This window comes from Ceratotherium simum, chromosome 18 (assembly GCF_057802395.1).
Source record: "Ceratotherium simum simum isolate JZ-2026a chromosome 18, ASM5780239v1, whole genome shotgun sequence".
Classification (NCBI taxonomy): domain Eukaryota; kingdom Metazoa; phylum Chordata; class Mammalia; order Perissodactyla; family Rhinocerotidae; genus Ceratotherium; species Ceratotherium simum.
This window is the reverse complement of record NC_141917.1, coordinates 43,212,753-43,235,940: the sequence shown is the minus strand read 5'-3', so window position 1 is coordinate 43,235,940 and position 23,188 is coordinate 43,212,753. Positions and strand designations below refer to the sequence as shown.

At 42.6% G+C, this 23,188-nt stretch overlaps 1 long non-coding RNA gene across 4 annotated transcripts in view; it reads left to right on the top strand.

The window, feature by feature from the left end:
- LOC147914628 (uncharacterized) overlaps window positions 1-22,573 on the top strand; it is a 160,161-nt gene extending 137,588 nt beyond the window's left edge. For all 4 annotated transcript variants that reach the window (XR_015555112.1, XR_015555113.1, XR_015555111.1 and 1 more), the window contains 3 exons: window positions 20,060-20,129; window positions 20,929-21,040; window positions 21,686-22,573. This is a non-coding gene — a long non-coding RNA (uncharacterized LOC147914628). The remainder of the gene's footprint in view (window positions 1-20,059; window positions 20,130-20,928; window positions 21,041-21,685) is intronic.
- The last annotated feature ends 615 nt before the right edge of the window (window positions 22,574-23,188 follow it).

Here is a 23,188-nt window from a genome sequence, read left to right as displayed (position 1 = left end):
CGTGGAGGCCTTTCCCTCCTGGCTTGGAGAGATACCGAGCCCGAGCTTTGCTAGCGTGGGCTCTGCCTGAATCACGCCGTGTGATGCTCTTGCCAAAGAAAACTTTCGGCGGGGGGCGGAGGGGTAGGGGGTGGGAAGGGGGGTGTCAGCGATTCCCTGCCTCTCACCTCCCGCCGCTCTCCCGCCCTCCCTCCTCCCACCTCTTGCCCTCCTCGGCCGGGGAACAGCGCTCTGCCGAGGTCAGCTGGGCTGCCTTTGTGGCTGCTTCCCAGGAAGGAAGAAGCGTTGTCTGCAGATCAGTTTATCAGCTGGCTTTCCTGTGCCGGAGCGCCGCCGTTTTCCGGGGACGGCTGCCACCCCCGTGATTCCCAGCCGGGGCTGCCAGTGGTGCGTGAGAGCCGGATAAATAGGCCATTGTGAGGCCGCTCAGAATCCAGGTTTCTTATCAAATTATCCACCAACGAGAAAAAATTCCGCCCCTGCTGCCGGTCATCTCAGCTTGTCTTTTCTCTCTCTGCAGTTACAGCCATTTCAGTGTTTGGGGTTTTTGTTTTCAGTTTGGAAGGGAATATTCAGAAAGCAATTTACTTGTGCAGCTTACTGTGTGAGGCGAGGACTTTGGGGGCATGGCTTCCAACCGAGTGTTTTCACTGCGGTTTGGGCTTGCAACCTTGAATTTAGCGTCTTTGGTTTTGGCGGGTGATGTTTCTACTTGTCCACTCCCCACGCAGGCACGTCATTCCACACCAACTGCAAGTATTAGGGAGGCAACTCCGTAGGGCTTGAGATCCAGTGGGTTTTGTTTTGTTTTTGAAGATAGCCTTGAACTGCTTTACGGACACTGAAGACTTGAAGGGATATAACACTAGTAGAAACTGGTCATTTGATGGAAGCCATGAGGAAGTATGGTAGTTCTGGGAAGAGCTGATGCTGAGGTGTCCATGGTGTCTGTTTTTCCTTTTTCTGCTACAGCAGCCAGCCTGAGATTCCTGGTGCTGGACTTCTTAGGTAGTCATTATCAGGCAGGGCTGGTTTTAGGGCCTCTGACCTATGCAGTTGCACAGGGTCCCTTGCTCGCAAGAGGACCCATGCTTGGTTTAATGTTCTGCTGTCACCATCTTGAAATGCTTAATAATTTTTGAAAAAGGCACTGCGTTTTCATTTTGCACTAGGACTCACAAATTATGTAGCCAGTCGAGTTAGTAGGAGCTCAAGTTCATTTGAATAAGCTTGAATAACGGTTTCAATAAGTTCTCATTTGAGATAAATTCCTGAAAATAATTGTCAGTTTTCAAAATATTTACTGCAACTGTTCTGATGGATTAGAGAACATAAACTAAACGGGCCCCTTGGCATTGTGGCATCTGCAGCGAGCTGCCCCTGCCCGCTGCCAGAGTGAGAAAATGCATCCAGGCAAGACTTGCTTCATTCTGCCTGCTCAAGTTCTTCCTTTAGAAAGCTTAGAATGTGCGCTCCTCAAAGACCTAGTGATTTCCATAGTAAGATGCTCCTTTGTGCAGTTATCGCTTCTCCTTCCTTTTATCCACTCTGAAGTGCCCAGCCTGCACAACTGGAGATCAGAGCAGAGTTGAAAATGGACTCATCCTATCAAAAATCTCCGGTGTTTTTGGAGACCGTGTTTAACACTTTCAGTACTTAAACAACTCTTAGGAAATGACTCTGAATCTGGGAGTTGGCATTCCTGAGAGATAGGGGAGGGGACGTGGGGAATATTCATAATAAATAACCAAATGCTGTTTTTTCTAGAATAAGTTTTGTAAGAAGCAATTGTTTTGGCTTAATGAGGCAAATATTCTCTTCGAGAGAGTATTCGTTCATTTGCTTACCCCTTTGCTCATCAATTTATGACTTTACTTTTCATTTGCTCAACAAAGATTCCATAGGACAGGTACTAGAGGAGATATTGTGATACAGCAATAAAAGAGAGGGGTTCAGAATAGTGGGGATACAAACAAATAAACAAAGAGTACAATGACATGTTATAGGTGCTAAGAGAAGTATCTATCAGGATACTTTAAGGCCACAAAGGGGTTAATAGAATCAATTCCGTTTGCTCATCATTTATGAGTTCCCTGGGGATGATGTTTTTTCTTCACGAGCCTTGTATTATTATTGTTAATTGATAACATTTATAAAGTAATTGACATGTTCTGATGTGCTAAGCATTATACAAGCATTTTCTCAGTTGTCTCGAAATACAATGAGTTAGGTCCATTTAGAAACCCCATTGTATAGAAGAAACTGAGGCTGAGACATGAAGTAAATTGCTCAAGGCCACACAGTTCCTAAGAGGTATAGTCGGGATTTGACCCAGCTATTCTCCTCCAAAGTGTTCCTTCTCAAGGAAGGCTACACTGCCTCCGACAACAGAGCTGTAGCACCAGGGGTAATCACGATTTGTACAAAGTGTCAGAAAAATGTCATATACTATTTCACATGATGACTTTCTTTTTCACAAAATACACTAGGACTAGCACCTCCAAAAGGCATTGGTTTGTTGTCCCCTTACCAGTAAGATCATGCTTTTTGGCTTCAACAATTTATGGATGCCAGTGCTACTAATAGCTCCCACAAGATGAGAGTAAATTCCTAAAATGTGGGCTGGATGCTGAGCGGTTTGCCATGGCTTCCTATAGGAGGAGATTTTGTGGGCATTCGAATGCCTCCAGGTAACCAGTGAATGCTACCCCTGGAAGATTATGTATCCCCATGTCTACTCCTTAGTGATTAATTTTAGACTTTTCATGTCTGGAGTGCAGGAAGCCAGCCTTTTGAGGCTCATTCCCAGAAATCCCTTTAGGCTGGTTGGCGCCAGTGGCTCCTTGTTATAAAAAGACCACTTGAGTTTGAGATTTTGGAGACTCTTCCTGAGTCTTACACACAACACTGCAGTAAGGAGAGCATGGCGGAAGGTGGCGGTTTAGAGCCAGAATGGAGGGTGGGGACAGGACAATGCTGAAGTGGCCAGGATAAGGTCACAGAGCTCAGAGTGAGTGCTAGAAATAGAATTCAGGTCTAGCACTTTCCCCTCTGCAGGGAACTGCCTCCTTGTAACCTGAAACAGGGTTAGCTTGGGGCAAAGCAAAATTGGCATTTTCTGAAGGGAGATTTTTTTTTTTCTTTCTTTATTCTCTGCTGGAATCTAGAGACTCCTTGGCTGGGCGCTAGATGTTTTTCACTGGGGAGAGGCCCTGTGTGGTTAAATTCAGTTCCTCCCACCCTGAGATAGTCCCTTGCTCTGACCTTCACCTGAATGTTTAACAAAACAGAAATGGAAGGCAAGACTAGAAAAGATCCGCAAAGAGAGAAAGAAAAGAATCATTCATTGCTACATTGCAAAGAGCTCAGGTGTCTGATTACCAGGCTTTCTATTGCTGCTTTGGCCGCAGCACATGGAAGGAGCAATGTTGGTTGGACTTTTAAAAAAGAATATTATTATTGTTTGAGTAGAAAACAAAACAATTATTCCAGTGAAATCTGATAATGTTTTTCATGCTATAGGGCTGGTGAATATTAACTTGTAGTTGTTAAGTGGAAAATGTCAGATTTGGAGAGATCAGAAACAAGGTAAATTGTATAAATAAAATCCCTAAGTGTATATATAACATTTTTGGAAAGAATATGGCAGCTTTCCACTACCTGTCTTGGAACGGCTAGGTCACCACAGAAACTGTGTAGGTGGGTGTCTTTGTTCCTTTATTCATTCATGTCTGCCGGTGAATAGCTGTGGTACTCTGTGCTGTGGACAAATAAGACACACGCTCATCTGTCCTCAGAGAGCTTATGATGTCCAGGGAAGATCAAAAAGGAAATGTACATGAACTTGAGACTCAGACATGTCGGGGTCTGCAGGAGGGACTGACAGGGCTGGGAGCATAGGCAACTCTCTCCCTGAGCTGCTCTGCTTTGGGGGAAAAGAGCTAGCAAGGGTAATGTTTGTGCTCAGCACTTGGGGGCAGCTGGGGCTGAGGGAGAGATAAAGAGATCAAGCCGGTGACTATTCTCCAGACCCACCTCATGGGTGGGGATGCGTCCTATGGGGAGAGGGCTCTCCAGCTTCGAGGAAATACGGAAGGGAGCCCTGCTCTGCAGTTCTGCTCAGATCATGCTGAGGCTTTGATCCACAGGGAGAGCTGCTCATGCATCATGAGGGGTCGTGGGTTGGGGAGCATTTCCTAAATGATGTCCCCCAGGGCATGGATCTCAGCGTTGTCCATGGGACCAGGTACCAGCAGTGGCGGCAGTGATGCGAGACTCCAGAAGAGCCCACCTGAAGGAGGTCTAGAGCTGGAGAATAGGGAGCCCATGTGAGATGCTGTTTCCTGATTCCCCGCTGGGTGAGACTTTAAGGTGAGCTGAAGCAGGGGGGAAAGAGCTGGTAAATTCCGATTAGTGAAGTGTGGGGAATCCCACTGTATCCACAGGCTGGTGAGGCCCAGCAAAGGGTTATATACAGAAGACTCTAACTCAAGGCAATGTGAGACAAACCCTGTGGGTTTTGCAGGGACTAGATGATTTAAAGTTTTTTCCAATTCAAAGAGTTTATGTTTTGAAACAAGAACTGTGGAAAATCAGGGAAGAATTTATTCAAGTGATGTATCAGGCATCAGTGCGATTATGCACCTCTCCACATCCTCTCCCATTTATGCACATCCTCCTGGCTTCACCTGACTCTGTTTCCAGAGTCACATATTTTACCGCAATTAAAAAACAAAGAATAAGTAATATTCCTCAATAATGATCAGTATACTGAAAATCAATCTTAAACAAAAATAACTTGACTGTCACAGAACTCTGGTGTTTACCATTTTTCTTTATGTGGGGAATTGCAAACATAGATTTTATTAGTTTCCCCAAATGTTAACTTGCTACTCTGAAATTATGGAAAGAGTTCTTGAGATTGGTAACACAACAATGTGAATGTACTTAACACTTACTGAACTGTACACTTAATGGTTAAGATGGTAAATTTTATGTTATGTGTATTTTACAGCAATTAAAATAAAAGGTAAAAAAGAGCCTTTTTGGCTCAGAAGTTTCCCAACTATAGAGTCAGAGAGAAAAAGACATCTACACGTACTTGAGTAGCCTGTATCGTTCCTGTATGCATTTTAGGAAGCCAAGCATACTTCTCTGTCCTTGCCTTTTGTTACATGATAAAGCACATTTACAGTTTCCATATTTTCCATGGAAGATTAGAATGGTGCTTTGTTATCCTTTACCACTGTGGTGGAGGCTGCTGGTGCTCGCTGACATCCAAGGTCCCCTATTCTTGGGTTCCCCATAGATGGCACTTCTCAATCCCTGTGCACCCAGGGGGTCCATGAGACTAGTTCTCATCAGAGTGAATGTGCCTCACTTAAGAGCAGTGGCACCTTTTCCACATGCTCTCTTTTCTCCTCTGCTGGCCAAATGGAGAGGATTCCAAAGACTTAGAAGAGGGTGGCACTGTAAGAAGGAACGAGCCTGGATCCCTAAATGACTACGTGGAACAGTGCTTGACTGCAATCTTGCATGAGACTGTGACAGGAATGAGAATAAACTTCTGCTGCGGTAAGCCACTGGAATTTGGGACTTGTTAAGTAGTTAGCCTACTCTGACTAACATAACCGTAAAAGGCATTACAGAGACAGGGTGTATATTGATGTACCTGTAAGCTAAGGAAAGGTCAGGTAGGTAAGGGAAATGGAAATTACATGTTTAATGATTCCCAGGTGTAAGCATTTCATGTTGCTCATTAATCATGTGGCAAATATGTTTAAGTAAACATAGACAGGCAATTCCTGTTCAGCAAATATCTCAAGGGAAAGGGGTTTTGTTGAGGCTTGGACCAAAATGTTAATGCCTCCCTTTGGGCCCAGCACAGCAGTTGTGGCAGAAATCAAAGATAAAGACTTCCCAGGGGAAGATGAAAATGCAACTCAAGGGGAGAGAGTCAAGAGCCCCCAGTACAAAAGTTCCTTTCAGAGTTCTTGTTCCCCCATGTCTTGGAGATTTGGAACTTTTAACAATGATCAATGCTGACGACATACAAAGGAAATTAAGGCACCCTGACTCTTAGGAGTTCCCCAAGCAGTATCCACCTAGTCCTGCTCCTGGTCCCATCCCAGCCTTGGTTCTAAGTTGTTCTCAAGAACGGTGTATTGGAGACTGAATTCCTGCCTGTTGACCCCAGCTCTGCAGCCCAGGACAAACCGTCTGCCCTGCCCCAACTTGGGGCCCTTGGTCTTGGCCCCAGTGTGGACCGTTGGTCAATGGTATTGTCAACCAGTTTGTCCTTCCTAATGTAGAATGAGCTTTCAGCTTCATACCTATGGTTCTTGGAGATTAGTAGGGTACATTTTTATGATCCTTCAGTGAGTTCATAGTCACTTAAAATAAAATTCTTATCATGCCTTGCAAGGCTCTGCATGCTCTGGCCTCTGCCCTTCTTACTCTAACATCTTGGGCTGCCTTGCCCCCTTACTCACCACAGCTACCCTGATTTTTCAGTTCCTGAAAGATGCCAGCTCTTTTTCAGGGCCTTTCAACATGCTGTTTCCTGTGCCTAGAAATGGCCTTCTCCCTGCTCTTGCTATTCTTAGTTCCTTCTCTTCCTTAGATCTCAGCCTATAAGTCACCTCCACAGAGAAGCCTTCTCTGACCCACCCACCTAAGCAGATCATCTCTTGTGCCTGCCTCAGACTCTCTCAGCCCACCTCTTACTCCAGCCATTGTGGCTGCAACAGCGTTATCCAGGTGTCACCTGATGGCACCTTGCCTCAGCTGTACCTGGCTTCTTCAGGTTTCTGCTCCAGGGTTTCTCTGATGCTGCAGTGGAAGCTTGGCATGCACAGCTTGGGAGCGGGGGGGAATCGACAACCCATGACCAATGGGAACTGGTGGGCTAATGCTTCTCTCTTGCGTCCCTCAGGTGGACATTTTTGAGGTGCATTCTACGCAGTTCCTTAGTTCCCAACAGGATCGTCCTCATGGACCACAGCAGTGACCAACTTGAGACTATACCCTAGGATCAGCTTTTCGTCTTTCTTTATTTTCCAATCCCCAGTCCTACTCCTCTTCCCTGTGGTCACTTCCCAAAGTAAACTACCTGCATGCAATCCCTTGCCAAGCTTTCCCATGGAGAACTTAGGTGAAGAGAATCCCCTCCCTTATTTAATATCTTAGGATCTTCATTTCTTTCAGAGCACTTATTATAGCTTACATTAATTTTATTTATTGCCATGATTATTTTTTGTTCTACACAATTCTAATCTATACAATTAGAATGTAAACTCCAGAGGGCAGGAACCTAGTCATTTTCAGCTGTCTGTATCCTCAGTTCCTAGTGTGAAGTGCCTGGTACAAAAACACCATCACTAAATATATATTAAATGAATGAACACATCTCAAAAATGTTGTATTTTATTTTAAGAATGACAGTTGTGTTCTAGGCATTGAGAGGCAATGTTGCATAGTGGTTAAGAGTATACCATCTGGAGTCAGACTTTCTTGGGTCGGTTCCTGACTCTGCCACTTAAGTAGCTTAGTGGCCTTGAACCAGTTACCAAACCATGCTGGGCATCAATTTCCTCATCTGTAAAATAGGAGTAATAATAGTACCTAGCACATGGGATTGTTACGACGCTTAAATAAGTTATGTATAAAGTACTCAGGACAGTGCCTGACACATAGTAACCACTCAGTATACTTTTTTATTTCTTTAATCTTCCCCTTTTTGTAGTCATTTAATGAAATTTAGACTTGCACAGATGTAATATCCATTTTAGATCTTCCATATTTGTCAGTCCTTTAGCTGCATTTTTTGAGTATGCCAGGATTGAATAATATCAATCTAATGACCCACAGCAGAGAGTTAGGGGATTTAAGAGTGTGGTACTTTAAACATTTCACATGTTTGGTTGCCCCTAAGAAGTGCTTTGAGAACATATTTATATTAAGCAAAAGTCGACAAGGACCAATGCTAACATGCAACATGTTAATTTGCTCGGGACAGTTCTTGTCTTTTGCGGGGTCTACGTCTGTGTGATTACATTTAGAAGTTGTAAACTAGAACTACTACTGAATGGTAATTCATGATCCAAGCTCCTCAGTGTCTTTTGGAATTGTAATAACTATTTAAACAATGATCAGATGTTGCATTAAGAAATACTGCGGGGGTGAGGGTTGGGAATAGATGCCATTACTGATATGATTGCATACCAAGAACTGTCCACACTCCTGCCTGTCCCTTCCCAGTCCATCAGGAGCAGGGCCCTTCTTTTCCAGAAGGAACTCCTGCCCCATCAATACTGGCTTTTTGTGGGTCACTCTCATAAGAGAATTTGTGTCTACCTAGGGGCGGGAGAATGTTAGTGCCTTGGTTCCAGCAAGCTCCTCTCCTACAGAGTCTCTCCAGAGAAAGAGCAAAACCCGGACACTACCCTTCTGCTTGGGTCGCAAAACTCCCTTCAGGTGACTTTTAGAAACACTTCGTAAATCCATTTAACTCTTGGGAGAAAGAAGACGTAGAAAGTGGGTTTATTGCTGTAAGTTTCAATCCAAGACAAGGAGCCTGTGTCAGCACGTGGGAGGCAGAGATGTGGACGCCTGGATGTTGTTCTTGGGCTGCGGAGGGGAGGCAGTGCCAGAATTCTGTTGTTGTTACCTCAGCCTCCCCACTCACAAAGAGGAGCGTGCCCCGCTCCTCTCCTGACTTCCCTCTTAACTTTCCCTTCTGACTAATCCCCACCACCTTAGGGCCAAGACAGGTGGCCAGGCCTGTGGGTCAGAGTTGGGTAAGGCAGGTGACAGGGTGGCATGACTCTAGGAAATAAGAGAGTGGTGGCGACTGAGGGAGTCTCAGGAGTTTCCGTCTAATATGGGTTGCAGTGCGCCATCATAAAGTAAGAGTACTAAAATAGGGAGACAATTAAGTGTTGTGGAGCATTGAAGAGAGGCGTTCTGGACCCTGATTCTGCCACTGACCAGCTCTATGATCTTCTCCTCTTTGAGCCTTTGTTTCCTGGAGATTGGACAAGTGGTTTTCTAACTTGGGCAGTTGGTGATTGTACATGAGCCAGTTTTTAGCCCTTTGCTTTGTATGGTCTGATTCTGCCCACGTCTCACTATCGGATGGTCTCTGACCCTATAAAAGTCAGCAGGGAAGCTCATGTAGTGGCTTTTGCAATAGGAATCTGATTTTAGATGCTATTATTTTTCAAGTATATTAAACTAATATTTTAAGTCTACTATTTTTTAGTTGTTATTGTTTTAGCCTAGAAGAATATGCTGTGGAGTTGCACTTAGCCTGGGACATGGCCTATGGTATGGATGGGTGAGCTCCATAAAAATGATGAGATCTCCTTAAATTATATATGTGTGTACATGTACATAGATACATGTGTGTGTATATGTATACATATCCATATGTGTGTGTGTAATAATGGGTTTAAACAACATACCACTTTCTCAAAAGTTCCTTCATACTAGTCCCTGTAATTTCATTACAGTTTTGTTTTGTTATGTTCTATTTATCTCCATTACTTTCTCACCTCATTGCCGTTCCTGTCCGTATTGCTGCCCAATCTGCTGCTGTAGAATTTTAAGAACTCCTCAAGGTGTTTTTAAAGGAAGCAGGTAAACAGCTTTGGCTGACACCTCCAGCGAGGCACAGCGACACACGCCAATACAAACAGGGAGTGGGAGGTTTGCTGACAGCTCTGGGCACTGAGACTTCAAGACTGGTTTGGTGATGCAGACTCAAAATCAAGCAGTGACTCGTGGAGGAGCCAAAGAGGACTCAGTCATGTTGTGTCTTGTACCAGCTCCCTGCACAAGGAAAGGAAATTCTAGAAGAGGCTGAGCCCTCTTTTAGTCAAAGGAAGAGAAGAAAAATGCGCAACGGGAGTGGGAATGCACACAGATGCTAACTCAGCAGCTCCTGTATAAGGTCTCAGGGTTGTGGCAGGGCTGGGTCCACATGTCTTCTGTGTTTGGCGTATGGAAGCTGTAAAAACTCCAAAATTATCCTGTGTATTAGTTACGATACAGATTGGGCCATTGTAATGACAAGATTACCAAACACAGTGATTTAAATAAGAAAAGAGTGTTTCTTTCTTATATATAAGCTCAGGTATCCTGTCCAGAGTTGGCTGGTACCTTATGCTGTTGGGGAGCCTGCTAATGTGAAGTGCCTTGCTCCGCTAAATGTTCTTCAGTTATCCTACGTAAAAATGAAGCTATTCCATAGCCACACAGTAAGCCTTACAAATCTAAGAGAGTTTGTGGAAAAACAAAGGAAATGAAGAAGATCAAACATGCATTGCAGAGAGTGTTGGCAATGTGGTGTAGAGGTTACATGGAGCCTTCCCATATGGTTTATAATTTTTCCTCTGCTTCTTGCTAGCCTGTGAGCTTGAGCAAGTTATTTAACCTCTCTGTGTCTGATTTATAAAAAGATGATAATAGTACCTACCTTGTAGGCTTGTTGTAGGCTTGCATGTATTAATCAGTTAATACATGCAAAGTGCTTAGAATAGTGCCTAGAATATAGTTATAACCTAGTAGCAGACACTGTTGATGCCCTACCTGAATCCATTGGTACTCACCATTTTGTAAACTCCAGATGGGTTTTTACTGCAAGCATTTGTGACTCTCTGCCTCTGGGCTTCCTCTAGCCTTTGCTGCCTGCAGGGCAGGCCGTAAGTGCTAAGAAGTTAAAAGATAGCAAGTAGCTCTCAACCACGAGGTTGAACAGTCCTCAACAGCTTTTTTGTCTCTTGGGTGAGACAACTCTGAGACGTGTTCTACATCACCCTGCAGGGGTCCCCAGGGTGACTGAGCCCTGGTTGCCCACGTTAGCAACTTGTCATTGGCATATTCTGTATTGCTTCCTTGCTTTCCATAGTTCATTTCCCCACTCTCCTGGTCTTCCTGGCATTACCACTCAAATTAACTGCTTACGTTCTAGATCAGCCTCTGGGTAACCACAACAAAGACACTCTCCCCTTACTACACACTTTTATTAAACTATGATGATCTTAGGAAGCAGTCTGATCCTGGCAGCTCTAACTCTTCCCTTTTCATGCACCTCCACCTCCCAGTGTTCCTCTTCTCACTTTAACAATAACATCTGTACCAGGATGAGACAAACACAGATTCCCGTGCCCCCCAAACCTAGCCCCACTGATATGTACACGGAGTCCCATGAAAACCAGGCCACAAGGGAAATGGAATGTTGTGGTAAAGAATATTCACTCTCTTTGGGGCTTGCTGCCCTGCCCTAACTTCCTTCAGGCTTGTTCTGATTTCTCTTGGGAGCTGCACATATGGTGTATTACTTAGATTGGTGCATGGGTTGTGACTGCACGTTAAATCTGAGACATGGGGGAGGACCCAGGTACACAGCTCTACATCCTGTTGTGATGGATAAGCATTCTCTTTCCATTTCCTCCCTGGGGCAGGGAGAGGATGGAAGTGTTTTTCATGAAGACAGGAAATATCTTCACTACTGCTTTGTGAACTAGATGGAATTATCCTAAAAGAGCAGTCTGTTGGGGTGAGGACAGAAGATATGTGGGCTGGATTTTCAACTGAATGATTAAACAATAGTGATCTCTGTGGCCACACCCTGCTATTTTACACGACAGAAAGAAACAACTTGGCAAAATAAAAATCAATGTTTTCTTTCAGATGTGCTATCATCTCACTGTTATAATTATGCAAGACCCAGTACCAAGAAGTGCAAAAGTAATACAAGTAGTCTTTACCTTGCAAGTGTGTCAGTCACCACAGTTCAGTTAGTTCAGTTAAACAAAACCAGTCCCATCCAACAACACGGTTCAAATGTCAGTTACCATGGTATATGAACTGTGAGTACCTGCATGAAGTACAAACTTCGTGCTAGCTCGTCAATACACAAGTCACTTTGTAAATATGTGCATCACCATCAGTTAGTTACCAATCATGTCACTTCTGTCAAAGTCTATTGGTAATTGGTCATTGTTCATCTTTTAATCAGTTTACACACCAACAGTAAAGTGGGTAGTTGTGTTCCGTCCTTGTCTTCTTGTGATAACCCATGTAACATTTTACAAAAATAGATAATCAATGGAGGGAATTGACCAACAAAAATGGAAGAGAAGAAAGAAAGAAAAAGTAATAACGCGGGAAGTGAAATTCAAATCGAATGTAATTAGAGTTTAGAAAATATAGCTGAGCATGGGAATGTTGACCCTGGAGCCATTCTAGAGACTCAAGATGAGCAACCAAAGGAACTTAGTGAAGGTGAACTTACTGCCGTAAATGAGGAAAGTGAGAAAAAGGATGAAAATGTCCCAGAGGAAGCGACGCCAGCAAAAAAAATCGCATTAAACAAACTCTCAGATATTTCATGGCGTTGAAAGTGCACAGGATAAAATGTTGGAAGCTGATCCAGATTTAGAAGGGAGACTGAAAATTTACCAAGGCATAGAAAAGATACTCGCTCTGCATAAGTTGTACAAGAAGGCAAGCATTGCTCTAACCGCTCTTGATACATTTTTACAAAGAAACACAACACTATAATTCTCAATATTTCCAACCTGTTAAATTACAGTATGCTGAATAAATATTTGTTTTGTTATTTTTTTCATTTCCGTATACATTTATAACTGACAGCAAGAGCGTTTTTAATATTGTGACAAAAATTTCTAAAGATCATGGAACAATTGTAATTTTTCCCAGTGATTAAGATCCCTTTGTGTGGCTTCAACCTGCATGTCATTTTCACATGACACTATTACATTACAGCCTGCACTGCCATTTTTACAGTACTACACTATTGCATAAGGACTGCCTGTACTTGAGGTGTTATCTTATTTTTTAGGATGGTGAAAACATGTGGGCTTTGGAGCCTGTGTGCCTGGGTTCAAATCCTGACTCTAGCACTGAACTGCTTGATGTCTACTATTGGTCAAGTAAGCCAACCTATCTGAGACTCAGTTTTCTTCTTTGAAGAACATGGAAATAATAATAATACTTACCACATAAAGTTCTTGAGGTGACAGATGAGAAGGCCTCTGGAAATGCACCTGATATTCAAGAAACATTCAGTAAATAAGCTCCATGAAAGTAGACACCTTATCTCTTTTCTTTACTGTTGTATCCCTGGTATTTAGAACAAAGTCATGTAGTAGTTGCTCAGTAAATATTTGGTGCATAAAAGACTGAATAGTCACATTTAATATTCAAAAAATGTTAGTGACCTGATTCTCTTTCTCTTTTCTCACTTTCTGGAAATTGTACACTTTCAGAGAGTTGAAAAAACCATGAGGCCCAGTTTTACTGAGAACCCAGTAGGTTCACCAATGACCCCATTGTGTTGTCCTTCCCTCACAGTCATTTCTGTCTTGTTTGTCCCTGCCCATTTGATTTAGGTGGCAGGGTCACTCGGCAAGGTTAAAATCTTTCATATAAATAACAAACTTATACAAATCTATAGGAAAGGGCCCGGCCCCATGGCTTAGCGGTTAAGTGCGCACGCTCCGCTACTGGCGGCCCAGGTTCAGATCCCAGGCACACACCGACGCACCGCTTGTCTGGCCATGCTGGGGCGGCATCCCACATACAGCAACTAGAAGGATGTGCAACTACGACATACAACTATTTACTGGGGCTTTGGGGAAAAAAAGGAGGAGGATTGGCAATAGATGTTAGCTTAGGGCCGGTCTTCCTCAGCAAAAAGAGGAGGATTGGCGTGGATGTTAGCTCAGGGCTTATCTTCCTCACCAAAAAAAAAAAAAAAAGGAAAAACACTAAAACTTCAAAAATGAGAAAAGGAAAGAACAATTAATTTGCAAATGAACTTAACAAATATTTGGGGAAATTCAACCTCACTAGCAGCCAAGGAAATGTAAATCAAAACCAGGGAGGGGTTCTCTTTGCGGTCACATTTGCACAGATTTCCAGACTGAGGGAGATAGAACCTAATGAGAGGGAGGTGAGGAGACCCTCTTCTCAACTGCTTTTGCTTGTGAGAATTGGCATAATCCCTTTAGGAAGCAATTAGAACACAAAGATCATGGGCCTTTGACCCAGTAATTCTCCTTCTCAAAATTGATCCTGAGCATTCAATGTGGACTGAAGCTTTATGCGTAAAGATCTTCATCATGGTGTTATTTCTAAGAGTGAAGGTGGGAAACTACCTATATGTCCAAAAATAGGGATTGTTTATGTGGAAGATGATATATGTGCTTCTTTTAAGGCAGTATTTTTCTATAAAGAGACAAATGTTTGTGATAGAACATTGTATATAAGAAATATTTTTAATTACATGTAAAACCCAAACAACTGATACCTTAATGCCATCCTGGAAGAAAATACTCCAAAATGTGAATAACTACCATTTATTATGGCTCCACCATATTCCAGGGGCTTTGTATATTTTATCTTTAATCCTCACAACAATGTGCATGGTAGATATTATTATGCCCATTCTACAGAGGAGAAAATTGAGGCTCAGAGGGCCAGGTAACTTTTCTGAAGCACCAGCTAGTTATATACATCTGTCTGACAGTAAAACCAGCTCTTTCCTGCTAGATTAGGCTCTTTTCCTTGTTAGGCTGAGTTTCTTTTAAAATTATGAGATGAATTATTTTCTAAATTTTTGAGTTTTTGTGTTTCAAAATATTTAGAAGCGTAGACTAATAATGATCATAAACATGGTTAACAAGAAAACAATGCAAGCTTAATAAGTCATTAAACACTCTGAGCCTCAGTTGCTATCAAATAAATAGTACTTAATCCCTGCTTATTTTAGAGGGCTGTATATTGAAATTAAAGTGAGATAGCAGATAACATGTATCAAAACCCTTTCAAATTATAAAAGGAAAAGTGCTCAAGTTTTAACTGCTCTTTTCTTAAGTTCTTAAATTGAAAATTTTATTTACTTCAGTTATTTATGAGTTATCACAAGATTTGAAAACCTTCAATAAAGTGAGTGCTTTCTCAGTCACAGATTTTAATATCTGCCTCAGTTAAGAAGTGAGGGAGGGGAGTCATTGTTTTGCACAGTTGATGTGGAAAACCTAGCACACATCCAGCATTCTTTGGGAAAGGAAGTGGAAGGCTCCTGTATGAGATGTTTTGGAAAGAAGGTAACTATAGAATAGGCTGGAAGTTCCAGATGGAAAAAAGCCCTTTTATTGATTCTTGTTGAATATTCATGGAGTTGAAACTTTCTGTCTCTATTGTCCATATTTTGAGTCTGGTTTGCAGTCAACGGTTTTCTAGTTGTTCTCCTAAGGGTTCGGGGGTGATGTTTTTGCTGCACTGGGCATTGTGTGTGTGTGTTTGTGTTTTGAGTATCACCAGATCCTGGGCATTTATGGAGCATTGCCTTCAGGGTCTGTCTACACTGGGTTCTCTCCAGGATGCCAGGCTCATCCTAGATGTCTCCTCCTGATAAAAGGACAAGATGCAAAGATTATTCAAATCACTACGCACCTCACCAGTTTATTTGGGTTTTACCCAGGGGATGACCTGAAAGCCCGCGGAAAAATTTAAGAGAGGCGAACCCCTTGTTCTTTCTGCACCAAGAGAAAGCCTCCTGGGCAGCTTCTAGGCAAGCAAGTAGAAATGTTTGGCTGGGGCAGCTGTAGCTTGACTTTCCCACAAAGTTATAAAGGTTATTTGGTCAGTGACTCCCTCCTGCAACCTGCTTTTGCACAGTCACAATTTTAACTGCAGGGTTGCCTGACACCCAGATCATTTAAGGGAAGGTGCCTTCGGTGCACAGTGCAGTGAGGGAAACTTTTTAAAAAGTGATCTTTTTTCTCTGTTAAGAGAGAGACTGTGGCATGGACTCAAAACATCAATTAAATATACAATCAGCTCCATTTACAAGACAAACTTTGAGTCCTGCCTTATATACTGAATAATTGTCATCTCCCCAGCACAAGATGCAAACTGTGAAGTAGGGTGCTTCAGTCTTGCCTACTGGAAACTTGGTTCAGGGCCCTTCTCTCAGCTGTAACAGCCTTCACTGTGATGCGAGTTCCACCAACATGTTTCAGCATGGAGGAAGTTTGGTTTGGCTGATTTAAACTTAAAATAGGGAAAGAAAAGCTTTTTGTCTTGTTCGTCTTCTAGATTAGGCTGCAGTTTTGAATTACTTGTAATCACCTGTACTTGTTTATATGTGGAAAATGCAATCTCATGCATGATTTTGGCAGATTCTGATAAGACCCCAGAAGGTCTAGGAGATGATTGTAAATTGTTTCCATGCCTGCATTATTTACTTTCTTATTGGACTCTTTATGTGTAGCACTTGGTCTTATATGCAGAAACATGGCCGAGAGATGGGTTTAAAAACTTGCTTCAAGAAGACAATTTTTGGAGAAATTAGAAAAACAGTATCCAACAATAAAAGAATGGTTGTGTTCAAGAATGGCAAAAATTTGCAAACTTTTTCTTATAGGGCAAGATAGCCTAATTTTAGGATTGCGGGCCGTTCAGTCTCCATCGTAACTACTCAGCCTTCCTGTTGTAGTGCACAAGACCGCAGACAGTGGTCTGTGGGTGAGGCTGTGTGACAATAACGCTTTATTTACCAAACCAGGCAACTATTTGCAGGCCCATAGTTTGCCAATTCCTGAATTATGGTATAATCCATTTGATGCATGCATCTGGTATGTTGTTTTCAGCTGAAAGTAAAGGAAAACCCAATTAAAGATATCCTAAAAATCTTGTTAATCTCTTGTAAGAAAATTATCTCACGTGAGAAGTCTCATAATAGGGAAATCCCAGGGCTGGGTAATTAAAGCAGTTTGGTGATGTCATCACAGTCCCAAGTTTTTTCCATTTTTCTACTCTCCCACCCTGGCTTATTGGCTTGTTCTCCGACTGACGTGCCTCATAGTCACAAGATGGCTGCCGCAGTACTAATGTTACATGTAGATGCAACAACATCCAGCAGAAGAAATAAGACTTTTTTCCCCTCCATGTCTCTCTCTCTCTTTTTTTTTTTTTTGGTGAGGAAGATTAGCCCTGAGCTAACATCTATTGCCAATCCTCCTCTTTTTCCTGAGGAAGATTGGCCCTGAGTCAATATCTGTGCCCATCTTCCTCTACTCTATATGTGGGATGCCTGCCACAGCATGGCTTGATAAGCAACGCGTAGGTCCGTGCCCAGGATCCAAACCTGCGAGCCCCGGGCTGCTAAAGCAGAGTACGCGAACCCAATCACTATGCCACTGGGCCAGCGCCTCCACGTTTCTCTTTTTAAGAGCAAGAAAATCTTTCCGAGAAGGCCCTTCTATTCCATAGACCTTCATGTCTTATTGATTAGACCTGGGGTAGAACATTTCAAGAAGTATTTGGACTAGATCATTGTATTAGTTGCCTGTGGCTGCTGTAACATCAGAATTGGTGACTTAAAACAATGGAAATTTATTCTGTCCCAGTTCTGGAGCCCCGAAGTCCAAAATCAATATTGCTGGGCTGAAATTAGGTGTTGATAGGGCTGTGCTCCCTCTGGAGCACAATGGGAGTGCTCTATGGATTCTCTATGGGAGAATCCATTCCTTGCCTCTTCCACTTTCTGATGGCTGCTGGCATTCCTTGGCTTGTGGCCACATCACTCCAATCTTCAAATCTCTCTCTGCTCCATGTTCATATTGCCTTCTCTGTGTGTCTGTGTCAAATCTCCCTTTGCCTCTCTCTTATAAGGACACTTGTGATGGCATTTAGGGCCCACCCAGATAATCCAGGATAATCTACTCATTTTAAGATCCTTAATTCAATCACATCTGCAAAAACGCTTCTTCCAAATAAGCTCACATTTACGGGTTCTGGGGATTAGGACCTGATAACCTTGGGGGCCATTACTCAACCTGCTACAGTCATGGAAAACTCTGATTATCAAAGTAAAAAACTTTGACATTTTCCAAAGTAATACAGAGCCATTAAGTCACTTAGTGGCAAGAGGGAACTGCCATGATTGTTTTCTATTAATCAAGATTTACTTAAGTCAAATAAGGGGGTGCATAGGCCTAAAACATTGGAATTTAACCAGAAGGAGTAAATCCAAGATATGACTATTAGATGGGCAAACATCAGTATCTGCTATCACATACATTTATGCAACTATTATGTTTAGCAAGAGTTCATAATGACTTCAGAAAATAATTTTTATAAAGTAAGGTAGGAAAAAACTTTATATACAGTGTGGTCACAACACAGAGTGAAATACTCTTGTACATAAGAAAAGATGAAGAGACAATATACTAAAAAATTACTAGTGGTTTTCTGGAGGTAGTGGGGATATGGGTGATCAATTTTCTTTTCTCTCCTTTTTTGTATTTTCCAAAATTTTTATAAATATATATATATATATATATTGCTTAAATTAAAAATATATTTTGGGCCCGCCCTGTGGCTTAGTGGTTAAGTGCGCGTGTTCTGCTACTGGCAGCCCGGGTTCGGATCCCGGGCACACACCAATGCACTGCTTCTCCAGCCATGCTGAGGCCGCGTCCCACATACAGCAACTAGGAGGATGTGCAACTATGACATACAACTATCTACTGAGGCTTTGGGGGAAAAAAAAAAAAGGAGCATTGGCAATAGATGTTAGCTCAGAGCCGGTCTTCCTCACCAAAAGAGGAGGATTAGCATGGATGTTAGCTCAGGGCTGATCTTCCTCACAAAAAAAAAACAAACAAAATATATATATTTTAAAAATAAATCAATAGCATTATATTGTTAGATGATAGTACTGGATTTTTTTTAAAAAGATGATTTCAGTTTATTTTGAATCATTTCACTTTATTTCTGTTTCTCTTTTAGTTACTATATCATGAAATTACACAGAATAGTCATGGATTCCATCCATACAAGTTCTTGTGCTTTCAGAGAGCTAGACCCCTCACCTTGTCACTAGAGTTACCTTTCTGAGACACAGGTTGTGAGATCCATCATGCTTCTTATCAAAAACATTTAATCTCTCTGTATTGCTTTAGAAAATGCCTTTTTGTTTTAAGTTGGTTCTGAGTTCTCCATGACCTTGTCCAAATCCTTTTTCCAAGTCTTCTGCACCAGATGCCCACTCCATTCAGTCATGTACCTCTTGCTTCTCCCTCCCTCCATGCCATGCCCTTTCATACTCTTCCCCAGGCTGATCTCTAAGTCGGGTGTTCTCACTGTGCTCCCAGATGGTAGAGCAGAACCTTTACCTGGGAGCTTATTAGGAATGCAAATTCTCAGGCCCCACCCTAGACCTACTGAATCAGAAACTCTGGGAGTGAGCCTATTGATGCATGTTTTAACAAGCCCTCCAGGTAATTTTGTTTTGTTGTTTTTTTTTGAGGAAGATTGGCCCTGAGCTAACATCTGTTGCCAGTCTTCCTCCTTTTTTCTCCCCAAAGCTCCAGTAGATAGTTGTATGTCATGGTTGTACATCCTTCTAGTTGCTGTATGTGGGACATTGTCTCAGCATGGCTTGATGAGTGGTGCGTAGGTCTGCACCCAGGATCCGAACCAGCGAACCCTGGGCCGCCGAAGCAGAACGCGCGAACTTAGCTGCTATGCCAGCCCCACTCCAGGTAATTTTGATGCATGCTAGAGTTTAAAGGCCTCTGGGCTAGATCTCTTTGTCCTGTTTCTTTCATTATTGCATTCTTACATCTGTGGTGATCATCATTGCTAGAATAACCACTATATTATTCTTCCTAGAGAATTAATTTGTAAATCAATTTTACAAGTATATATTATGCCAGCAATTGGCCTTTCAAATGAATAACATACCTATATTCCTATGATTGCCTTGCTATATCGGTCACTTTTCCTTTAGGTAATCTTTTCTTGTCTTGTTTCTATGTATTTTCTGCATACAAGTCAATGACCAAGGCAACAATGAATACTCTTTCTTAATAATCCTCTGGATCACTTATTCTAAAATCATCAAATGCCTACTTTGAGCTGGGTGTTGTCTATGATTCAGAGCCATTCCTTCAGCTGTGGTCCATTGAACCAATCTAGTAACACATGATCATCCTTCTGCCTCTCCCTTCTTCCTCAGATAAACCAAAACCATACACAGAAGGATCATGGGCAGTGTGTCTGGAGGCCCAAGAGAGCTCCCAACCAAGGTAATTTTATAATCTTGGGCAGATCATTTTTCCCCAGAGTCTTGCATTCATCATTGGTAGAAGTAGAGATGGTAAGCATTTTTTGCTTTGCATATGTGGACTCTCACGCACTGGGATTTATGAGATTCTACAGAGCTCTGTGGTGAAAGAGGGCTCAGGTCCTACGTTTTTCTCCACTCCCATCAGAGGGAAGTTTTTTTTTTTTTGATCGGGAAGAGTTGCCCTGAGCCAACATCTGTTGCCAGTCTTCTTCTTTTTACTGAGGAAGATTTGCCCTGAGATAACATCTGTTGCCAATCTTCCTCTTTTTGTGTGTGGGACACTGCCACAGCATGGCCGCTGACAGACAAGTGGTGTAGGTCCATGCCCGGGAACCAAACCCAGGCCACTGAAGCAGAGTGCACCAAACTTAACCACCAGGACACCGGGGCTGGCCCAGGAAGTGTATTTTGACCTCTGATCAGCACCCAACCCCATGCCTGGCACAAAGTCAGGGCTTAATAAACAATTGTTGGATAAATGAAAGAAAGAATGGAAGAAAGGGTGGAAGGACAGAAGGATAGAAGGAAAAAAGGATGGGGGAGAGGGAGGGAGGGAGAAAACAGAAGGAAGGAAATGAGGAAGGAAGGGAAGGAGGCAGGCAGGGAGTTGGCTAAGTGTAGATCAGACACAGCTCCTGATGTGGGAAAGTGCTTAAGGGAGACAGAATTGGAGCTCTAATACCTAACCTGTGACATATATAGAGATAGATATGCTCTAACAATAAATTAACTATTGGTTCTTTCCCTGATGTTTTCAGCAGTTCTTTCCAGGTGCAAAGGGCGGAGGCCTCTTTGAGCTGCTGAGAAAAGGGCTTTGTGAATTGTAAAGCAGAATGCAAATGGTGATTAACTAAGACACCGCAAGCGAGGGTAAGTCACCTGAGCAGTCCCAGGAGAGACTCTTTCGCCTTTTTTTGTCATTTGAGTTCTGAAAATTGTCCCTAACGTAGACTACATCAACCTCAAATGGTCTATTATTAAAATTTCCACTCTGAAAATCTGAGTAACTTAGGAATTGTAGGAAGTGGACCATCTGGAGATAATTTATAAATAACTCTCGCCTTTTAAATCAGCTCTGTCTTCCCAAAGAGTCCTCTGTCCTGTTGTGGGACCTCCGCCAAGGCCCAAACTGCTAAATTGGGCCAGCGACACTGAAGTCGCTGGTGGGAGCTTCTTATCTCTGATTCTTCTAAGAATTTGGGACGCTTCATTGAAACATTTGTTTTTCCTCATGTAAAATGTAGGCTAAAAGTTATTGGCTGTCTTTAGATGGAGAAAGCCTTTTAGGATTTTGATGCATGTGATTCACTCAGCTTTTTCTTTATCTACTGCTAAAATAATTGAAAATCAAATCAAATTGAAAATCAAATATTAAAGAGAACCCCAAATATCCTGGATACATAGTAAGGTTTGGGGGTGTTAAAAAATGACTAAGCCCGTTGCTCCTTTTTCATTGAATCCTGTTGACATGAAAGGGAGCCATTAATACCATCTTCTCCCCTCCCTTTCTTTCAGGTCCATCCTAGTCAGCACAACCTTAGCCACTGCAGTGTGTCTCTGAAGAGCCAATCTAGCTGTTTTAAACTGTACATTGGTGCTTTGTGGGGCCAAGGCAGATGGGACCACGTGAAGGTGATGGGCCTGGGTAATGATCCCTGTCACTGTATGTCTGTGAGGTTTCCATGTTGATATTCTTTACTTGCCTCTGCTGAGCTGGAGCGATCAAAGTCTCAAGTCTGTTCACACCCTGGGATTATGACTCGATCACCAGACATTATTATTGCTCAGGGAGAGGCAAAGTTTAAAAATGACCAAGTTCAAAGGAGAGCCCTGCAACCTGTGATCTCTGTTTGTCTAGCAGAATTCCGCCAGCCTCCACTCCACACACCCAAAATGCTCACACACACAGTCCTTCCCTGCCCTAGGCTGGAGGCTCTGAGTTAATACATCTGCCTAAAACTGGGCTTTTTGGATTGGAGGCTTTCACATTGCTTCTCAAGGATCTACTAATGGCAAATGACAAAACTGACCAGCTGGTGCAGGAGAGATTCATATTCAACTCATTCCATGAGAAACAAGAAATTTATAAAGCAGGGCTTTTCTGGAGTTTGGGTGAAAATGTTTTAATCTGGGAAATATACAGCATAACACACAGAGCTGTGTTAGTTCAAACATAATGGGTGTGGTGTAATATTAGCTGAACACATACCCATTTCTGAGAATATTATTTGGCCTGAAAAGGTATGTTCATAAAGGGACTCTTCTCTGTTTCTCTCTGGATCCCATGGAGTTGTTCTTTTTTGTGTGGCCTTCACATCTTCCCTTTTGTTCCTCTGACATTTTGTAGCATTGGTTTTCTAACAGGGAAAGATATGTATTCCTAGGGATGTGTATCAGCATTTCTAAAGGAAATGTATGTATACTTTGAAAAAACATATTTCATATTATAATAGAATTTCATAATTTGGGTACCAATAAGATGCCATTGCTCTCATAATATAAGCAAAGAGAGTGAAGTTTGACAAGTTCTCTTTGCTAGAGGGAATCTGTATCAGTGAGTCTTCAAAGGGGGGCACCCGTTGGGGGTGGGTCTCATCTCCCTAGGTGGGTCATGTCAAGATCTTGTTGGGTGGTCGGGCATAACATTTTTGTTTATAAAGTAGGAAAAGGACCTTTTTTTAAAAGATTCAAAAGACTTCCCGGCAAAGATAACAGGAAACACCTGTATCTCTCCTGTAGGATCAGGGTCAGGTGACTGAGCTGAGACAGGAGTCCCCCTGCCAAGGTAGGAAGAGCATATTCAGGGCCCATGAGAAAGGTGGGCCCATGAGAAAGATAAGTGTTGTGTGTGAAGACAGCCATGGCTTCAACAACACAGGCTTTGCCTTCATTGCATGAATGCGATTGCTCTAGGAAAATGCAAAGAGAAAGAAGATTGAGGACAGTGAGTCCAGCAAGGGTCCTCAAAATGGGGGTCCCGTGACTTGCAGAGCTGGCAGCCATGAGGCTGCAATAGTT